This window comes from Apis dorsata, unplaced genomic scaffold (genome assembly GCF_000469605.1).
Source record: "Apis dorsata unplaced genomic scaffold, Apis dorsata 1.3 scaffold_840, whole genome shotgun sequence".
Lineage (NCBI taxonomy): Eukaryota > Metazoa > Arthropoda > Insecta > Hymenoptera > Apidae > Apis > Apis dorsata.
The window spans coordinates 120652-130375 of record NW_006263966.1 but is presented as its reverse complement, the minus strand read 5'-3'; the positions used below and the strand labels follow the sequence as shown (position 1 = coordinate 130375).

Genomic DNA, 9724 nt, shown 5'->3' with positions numbered 1-9724 from the left:
TATATATATATATATTATAGATCACTGTATATAATATAATTTTATTAATCAATATTTTAATTCATACTTTATAAATTCTTTCATATAATAAATTTTCAAATTTAACGAAAATATACAGATATTTTACTATTTGTAAAGCTATATTTTTTATATCAAAAAACAAACATTTTTTATATCAAAAAATAAAAATTTTTTTATAGCAAAAATTTCAAAAATGTCAAAAGCTTATTTATTTAATTAATTCAATTTAAGTTTACGTTAGATGAAGCGAAACAAAAACAAAGTAAGCTTGCGAAGAAGAAATGATTTTCTTTCATTCTCCATCTCGCTTCATCTTAAACGAATTTTAATATAATTTAATAAATAAGCCTTAATTAACATTTTTGTATTAACTAATTTTTACGTTTATTTTAATTTTTAGAATCGATTCTCCAATGTATTAACATTTTCATTGAAGACGAATAATTTTTTATTTCACAAAAAATCACGAAATATCTATTAATACTTTGTTATAATACTTATTTGTTGTTATATGTTATAATACTTTGTTGTTTTTATTCTAAAAAGCTTTTTAGTGCTATTGATATAATTAATAAATCTTCATTATATGTTAATATTTATATTAAACGTGTAATTCATTGTCAATATTATTTCGAAACTGAAGCAAAATACCTATTCCTCGTATCTCGAATAGTGGGAATACATATAAATTTCTACGAAATGGTTGCAATAGCTTCATTGTGCAATTGCATATATACAATTTATTCCTTCCATTGGGATTTATTCGAATCCAAAATATAATGAAATTTAATCCATTATAAATTATATAATTGTAGAATAGATTGCAATAAGAATTTCTAATCTAATTTTTAGAAATCGTTATTGTAATAATGAATTTAAAAACATCGATTTTTAATTTAATTTAATAGCAAAAACTTTTCTACAACTTTTATTTTTCTACAATTTACTTTTTCATATTGCAAAATCATATTGCAAGCGACCTATTACAGCCTATCAACCTTTCTTTCCGTGACTTCACATTCGTGACATCTGTGACACGAACAAATTTTCGCACCCCTCTCTCTGCTAAAAACGAAACTAAAACTTTCACCCAGTTGCCGCCGTCTATTTTAATCGTGATCAATCATTTATGTTCGTTGCGTAGAAATTGCCCTAATTAAGAGCCCTGTGTAAAAGCAATTAAACTTGCCACGATTAAGAAACAACAATTTTGTGGATTATGGTTTAATGATCACGGAAAATGTGTTGGCCATTTTCGAAAGCCAGTTTCAATGTGCAAGATTCAACGTGATCGATGAAGTGCTATTCAATTCATTCCTTTATGTGAAATTGAAAATCTATCTTGTTCCTGTAACGATACTGAAACTATAGTTACATTATTATTCAGAATAATATTGTTTCTACAGTTCAAGATTGAACGCTATCGAAATAGATTCTTATTGAAATAATTATTTAAAGAAAATTTTAAATTTTAATTTTGCTGCATTATATTGAATAATATTTAATATCATTATTTATATAAATATATGAATAAAAATTTAGACATTCATATTTTAGGTAGAAATACTAATTACATTTTATTAGAAATATTTCACTTTTCTATTACATAATATTACATAAATAGAATTAATTAAACCTAGAATTAAATAGAATATTTTTAATAAGATGTCTCTAAAAAAATATTGTAATAAAAAATGTTCTTTTAAGCTGGAGTTTTATTTATTTGAAAAATAAATTATTCTATTATTTGATATTTTATTTTATATTTAGATATTTATTGGTTGATTTCACTATAAGAATGCTTTTCTAAATAGAATCATACTTTTATTCTTTAAAGTTATTTTTTTTCTATTTTTTCTGGATCTATTAAATATATTTCGTATTTTTGCAATTTTTATAATTGTAAAATGAAATTTACGTTTCTTATATAATGTATACAAAAAAATTTATATTTTTCATTGCTCTTCAAAATAATTGAAAATTTGATAAATAAATATTATTAAATAAATTTCATATTAATAATTCAAATAAAAATTTATTCGTAAATATTTTTATCTCAATCAATTATTAATTCTTTCTATTTGTTATTTTTTTTTTTTTCAAGTGCTTAAATTTAAAGTGCCCAATTTTATTACAATTATCGTTACTATTCCTAATACTAACCAATAAAACAATACATACTAATAAATTAATTTAATTTTACCCTGAAACTAACAATCATTAGCATTTTATAATTAATATATTTCTGCTGCATATAACGTAGTACGGTATCTTTTATTTTATGAAAGTTGTTACTGACGTTATATTGTTTCTTTCTATCTGCTAAAATTACGAGTTTAAAATTAAAATTTTCCAATAAACTATTTCATTACAATTATTTTCATTAATTTTCATTAAAATATGTTAATTATTTTATAATATAAGAAAAAATCAAATTTATATAAAAAGGCGTAATATCAACACGGAATGATTGATAATTACTAAACATGGGAACAGTTTTGTGAGATTAAACTTTATGATTGATACGATAAATAAACTCACCATTTGATTTATTGATTTGACACTTGACCGACCATATTCACTTCAATATTCAATAGGAATAAAATTCAGAGAAACGTAAACGTGACTTATCATGTTGATTATATCCTATTTATCTGATTTAAACTTTATTTTTGTAAATAACAATATATCTAATAATTCGTTTAATTATATTTATGACACGTAATATTTTCGTCAATTTTTCATATTAATTATGTAATTTCAAAAATATTAATAATTAATATTCTAATTAAATCGTAGACAAATTTATCGAATTCATTTATCGTATACATACATTATATATTAGAATATATTAGAATATATGAATCATAAAATTAATTATTGTAAAAATATAACAAATTTTTTTATCTATTTTATTATATGATTTCTAATATAATATCAATTTAAATACAAAACCAACAACATAATAATTACGAATAAGATTAAAATATTGTGACATGAAAATATAAAATGAGAAATAATTTATTAATAAAAAATTATATCTTAATAGTTACGAATACGTGATAAATATATTATATTATAGAAGTATTTGCCACATTCGAAAATTTATCTTTTATTTTAATTCAATTATCTAATTTAATTATTTTCAACATTGAAAAATTTGAAACTTGTTTCGTATGAAAGAAATATATATTTATTATTAATAATAACTATGTGTAAGTGTATCAAGCGTAATAAAATATTAAATAATATTTAGCACAAGTTTCATATTAACTTAATAGTTATAACACGATAATTATTAAACATTTCATAATTAATATTTTAAATAATATGGAATATGTATACGTATGTTTCATTTCCTTAAAAAAAAAATTGCGTGCAGGGATAATTATTTTAAAATCTGTATGTAAGCAAAAAAGAAGATTGTAAAAACACGCAGAAATGTTATATCGTTCTAAAAGTGAAATTCGCTTCTATTTCTTGTTACTCAAGATGTTCGTGACGGTTTTCCCATATTAAGTTAAACATAAATTCAAGAAGGATAGCGTGTGCTCGCTAGGTTGTCGTGCTCTTTATCAGCCTTTTCGAAAAATATGATTCGTCGTTCTTCGTACATTACAGTAGCCATAATTATTTATCGAGAATTTTTTCTCCATGTGCGTTAAATGGGTTTAATTGAATCTGTCGATAAAATTCAGATTATATAATATTATAATTTGTCAAGATATATTTTAAGCACATATATAACAGAATATGATAGATTTGAAATAAAAATTTAAAAGTTTTTCTAAATTTAGTAGTTTTTCTAAATTTAATCAAATTTGGATTGAATTTTTTTTCTTTTTTTTTTTTTTTTTTTTTTTTATTTTAATTTTAATTTTAATTTAAATTTCGTTTTAACTTGAAAAAAAAATTTCTGAAACGAAGGGATAATTTAAATTTTTTGGATTATTATTTTCAATTTCAATACGTGAACTGTTTAAATAATGAAAAGTTAATATCTTGTTTTATATCATTAGTGTTTGCTTGTTAATAATTTTATGAGCACATCATTGCATCATCGTGTAATTAAATCATTTTCGATTATTTGCTCATGCAGTTCATTGAATATATTAGTTATTATAAAAGCATTTTTTAATTTATATTCCTTTCTTTTTCGTTTATTTTCATAGTTAGTACAATCATTTTACGCTTAATAAGAGTCATGAATTTTTAAAGAAACTATTATTTATTTTCATATATTACTCATTTTCAAATATTCTTTTTAAGTTACTAACAATTAATTATTTAATTTTGCAATAGGACATATATGAAATTTTTAAATTTTATATTTCAAAATACGAAATTTTTTATTTTTATATAAAAATATCCTATATTGTGAAGTTTTCCACAATTTAAACTTGGAAAATAATATAAATTAAAATTAAATATAATATATATATATATATATAAACTTGTAAAATAATAGAAATTATCAGAATTATAAAAAATTTGATATTATAATAATATAATAGTAATAATAAGTAAGTATAATAATAGTAATAATAAGTATAATAAGTAATATAACAAAGATAGTGTACGAACAGAAAAGCATACAAAGTATGAAATTTAATTTTAACTCGTTTTTGAGTAATTTTTTAATATACAATGTGATAAAATGTACAAAGAAATGAGTACAAAGAAAAAACATTTATACATGTTTCTACAGTTTACATTGTTCCATTACACGTAACAAAGCATATAATAATAATTTTTAATTTCATTAACTTAACAATATACATTTTGGCCTACATCGCTCTTTGACCATGACAGGATAATACAAATACACGTCTCTCTATTCTTCACAAAGAATTAACTAATCGATATTTATCGATTGTCCTTTAGAAGTCTAACATGGAACGCACGAACTAGAATCCTTTCACGTTTACTATCAACTAATCCTTCAATTCTCATGCAAAATAGGTGAGCTTAATACGGTAATAAAATTCACTTTTGATATGGAATTTTATTTCAACAATGTTATAATAAGTTTCCAATTGAAAAGTGAAAGCTTACATAAAACTGAATATATTGATTCTTAATCAAATTTAATGATTAATTTTGTTTTCAAAATTAAAATTAAATATTTATCACCTACCTTCAAATATTCTTTTTAAATTACTAACAATTAATTATTCAATTTTGCAATAGGACATATATGAAAGTTGTAAATTTTATGTTTCAAAGTACGAAATTTTTTATTTTATATAACAAAATACCGTATATTATTATGAAGTTTTCCACAATTTAAACTTGGAAAATAATAGAAATTAAAATTAAATATTTATAATATATATATAGATTCAATGATCATAATATATATATATTATCATTTATTCTTAACTTTACTATCATATTTTGATATATATCTATCTTATTTATTTTTTAATCTTTAATCTATAAACATTTAAATTAATACAAATGATTTAAATTCCTTACAAATTAAAAGATAATGAATCTTTATTTATAATTAAGAGGTGCTATATAAAAGGAATTTTTTCAAATTTTTTTAAAAAATATTATCCATTATTAAACAATATTACTCCAAAATACATTGGTAATGAAAGATTTATAAATGCAGAAAAAAAATTACTTAGAATTTTCTTATTTAAGAAAACATTTAAGTCACAAATTGAAACGAAGGAAATTATTATTTATTAACACAAAATAATAAAATTATAAGAAGATTCAGAACAATAGTAAAATAAAAGATTTAAAAATTTTCAATTGATAGTGTAAAACTTTAAAATTAACATGAACATAAAATAAAATTAACAAAATAAATTAACATGAAATTATGTTGATATTTTTAAAATCATCATTAAAAAATCATCTATTAATAGAAATAACTATTCTTATATTAATATATACTATATATATATAAACTAAAATATAAACTAAATTCTATCATGATAAACTAATATAAACTAAGGATATTTATATACGCATCAGAGTTAAATCTAACGTGGAATTTATTTGTACAATAATGTTCCTTTCTCATCCACGTCAATCATAGATCGAGTATCACTCGGTTGAATGGAATAAACGCTTCTGAATCCCGTTTAAGTTGGCACCACTGAAAATTGTAGTTTTTTTTTATCGAGCATGAAAATCGTGGAATCCGATCCATCCGATTTTTGAATTTGAATGAATTTTCACACATCTTCATTCCGTTTCGTGAAAGAATTTCTGTGTCAACCTCGTTCCTCTCCTTTTCACGAGACCGCCAATGAATTTACATTTTGTTCAACAAAGCATGATCGTTGGAATATATAATTTTTTCGATAATCGATCGTCAACTTCACGCACGCATAAAGATAAAAGCGAAACTATGTATATGTTTCATAATGCATTCGTTGTTTCAAGAAAAGAAAAAGAGGTTACATGCGCTAAAAACATGAAACAATACGTTAATTCGTATCTAATATTAAAAAAATAAAAGATGTAACGAAGTTTTCAACATTTTACAAATAAATTATATTAATTATTAAAAATTATTATTTTTGTTTGAAAGAAATTTTTTGCAAAATGTCTATACTATAATGTTGTTATTTAACTTTATAATGGAAAATAGTTTTGTAAAAATATTAATTCAAATTAATTAAACATTATATAATTCAAAATTTCTTATTTTAATATCAACTTCTATTAATTTCCCAAAATTCAGTTTCTTAAACCATATTAAACAAAATATTCCAGTACATCAAATTCTAACATAATTTTTCAAATTTAAGATTTTATATAAAGAAATTATTATATATAAAAGATATACATAATTATATTTTATTTTTGAAAAATCTAAAATTTCATTACTTTCTTTATGTTCTTTTTAGAATATTATTATATAAATTAAATTGTTCTTGAATTTCTAATTTCGTTTAAAAATTGAGAAAAATAAATACATGGAATTTCAAATATTGGGAAAATGAAAAAATGATAGATAATATATTTTAACTAAAAACAGAAATATAGGAAACACATAAAGGCAACAAGTAATGGGTAACTCACCTTGTATATCCTTCGACTGGAGGACTGCGCCAAAGTAGGCCACATAAATCCCCAAAACTTCAATTCTCGGTGTTCCACTTCGTCATGCCTGCCTGAGTTCTTAGTTTCATCTTCCCAAGTTCTGAATCGGTATTGAGTTGTCACGTTGCAACTTAACAATCCACAGATAATATCATTCCAATAAATTCGATGCAAACGAAATCCAATGAAACGATTCTTAATTCGTAAAAATTAAACTTAACGATAAACATACAATTGCACAAATATCATCTAAATCGACTATACTTTCTCAACTGATTAACAACGTAATCATAACGTAAATTTACATTGAGCCAAACCCTTCACATTTCCAATATTCACTGACAATTCCTCCTAACTAATAACCAAATCCCTGAACAATTTTCCTTAACAATAACCAATAATCCTTAACGAATAATATTTCACCATTACTTCGAATACTTCTCCTTTTCGTTAACGGATTTTGATCATATATTCCCCTCAATCTCTCCTCGACTTTCTATCCTTTCACTCGTAATCAACCTCGCGATAAATCTTTCCAGTGAAACGGCATTACCAGCTACGATGATCAACCGATCGAATAACGAAATTGCATCCACAACATACTTCTTCGAAATCGTTTTGCTAATTAATCCACTTGTCTTTCCTCTTCACCCGCGCACCACATTATTCGAGAGAATGATACATCGAGCTGTACAATCCAATGGAATATATGTCGAATATAAATCGAATAATAATGATGTAAAATAATCCGATGTATCTGTTGTTTATTTTTATCTAGAAAGACATTGCTCGATCTCGAGCTTGAAGGGAAAGATTGGCACAGAAGCGCGCAACTTCCGGCTCCGTCGCGTTTTCAAACTCTGCCACGAATGGGGGAGAATTCGACGGACACGCGGCGAGAATTCAAGTGAGTGCCGCATGGCGTCGCGATGATGTGCAGCCTGATTCCAAGGCTGCGCATGCGCACAACCGGCGTTCGAGGGCCGCGCGAGAGGGATGAATCGTTCATACGCCGCGTTTGTTATCAATTCACCTAGTTTTCTTCATAATCGGGCGGAGAACCTGGGTGACGGTTAGGTATGTGAATTAACAATGAGCCCACTCGATTCCGATGACGACACGACACGTGGACGCGCTTGAAACACTGATACCAACGACTAGGTGATCTCGTGCCGACTGAGATGATGTACATCGCTTTCCATTGCACTGATATCATCCCTTTCTTTTTATTACTCATTCACGAACCATTTTTTCTTTTCCATTCCTTCTTCTTTTGTGTTAAACATTCTTATATCAATGTTGAATATTTGTGATGAAAGATATGATTTGTTTGAATTTTGATATTTCATGGTTAGGTGGTTACTTTTAGAATAATATTAAAGTGAAATGTAAACGAAACCAATTCGTTCTGATAAAAAATTTTTATATGAGTAATGAAAGTTATAGTTTAAATAAAAATTTGTTTAATTCCTTAAATATCATAAATATATGTATTATTTTTTATATTTTGTATCTTTTTTTTTACATAAATATCTGCAATCTGTTTACTAAAATTTTTTTAGTTTTACTAAAATTTTCATATAATTATTTACATACACTTATATTATATAAAGATAAAAATGTAGAATATGATAAAGAAATGCTTCATTACAGAAAATAAAACATATAGAAATATTTATTGTCATCATTAAATATATTTTAAGATAAAGATTGATTTAGTTCAAAGTAAATTGGAAATTCATTCAATATTTTACTTATATATCTTAATATATATTATACTTTAAAAAAAAATTCTTATATCATATCAAATTTATTTAATTTATTACATTTTTGTTTACATTGAAAAAGAAGTTATGCAAATTAAATTATATATTTCTTTTTATTTACATATAAACACAGAGAATTAGGTAACTGTAAGTATTTAGAACAAAATTTAAAATAGGGCATAACATAAGCTTTGCTTTGTACATCCATTACTTATTGTTACCATAAGACTATACAATGGGAATTATAAGACTTAAAATGAAAATTTGTTGAAGGAAAGTTAAAAAGAATGAAGTTCTAAAAACAAACATATTTGCAAAACGAGTATTTTTTTCATTCTTATATCGTCAGAAATTTTATGCCCAAGTGATCATTTTGTTTCAACTTATACTATTATTTTTTTTTATTTTTATATTTTCTTCGCATTCTGGTAACAGCTTCTTATGTATTTTTATCTTCTTTTAAGTTAACAAAATAATTATTATTAACGTAAATGGGAAAAAACTTTTTCATCTATTATTATTCCTATATAAAAACTCGTTAAAAGTATTTATTATAATCAATCAATATAATAATATTGATTTTTCCATGGTTATTATTTTTAAAAAATATTATAATTTTGTTAAAATTTTTATTCTACAACAAACAGTTCTTCAATATTTCCTGATATCTAATAATACATACTTTCAGAATAATTAAATAATAAATATTTATTATATTATATAACTAACGTAAAAAGTAGCTATATTTAAATAAAATGTTATTTATATAGTGTAGAATATTAAATAATGAATTATTAAATTAATCAATCCACAAAATGTTATATAAAATTAATAATAATAATTTATTTTTTAATAATTAATTTAATTTT

The 9724-nt window shown here is 23.2% G+C and overlaps 1 protein-coding gene across 1 annotated transcript in view; it reads right to left on the bottom strand.

Moving 5' to 3' along the window:
* Window positions 1-8156, bottom strand: part of LOC102679133 (muscarinic acetylcholine receptor gar-2) — a 59210-nt gene extending 51054 nt beyond the window's left edge. The window contains exon 1 of the mRNA XM_006623203.2: window positions 7069-8156. The gene's annotated coding sequence lies outside the window, so the exon portion shown is untranslated. The remainder of the gene's footprint in view (window positions 1-7068) is intronic.
* Window positions 8157-9724: the final 1568 nt, after the last annotated feature.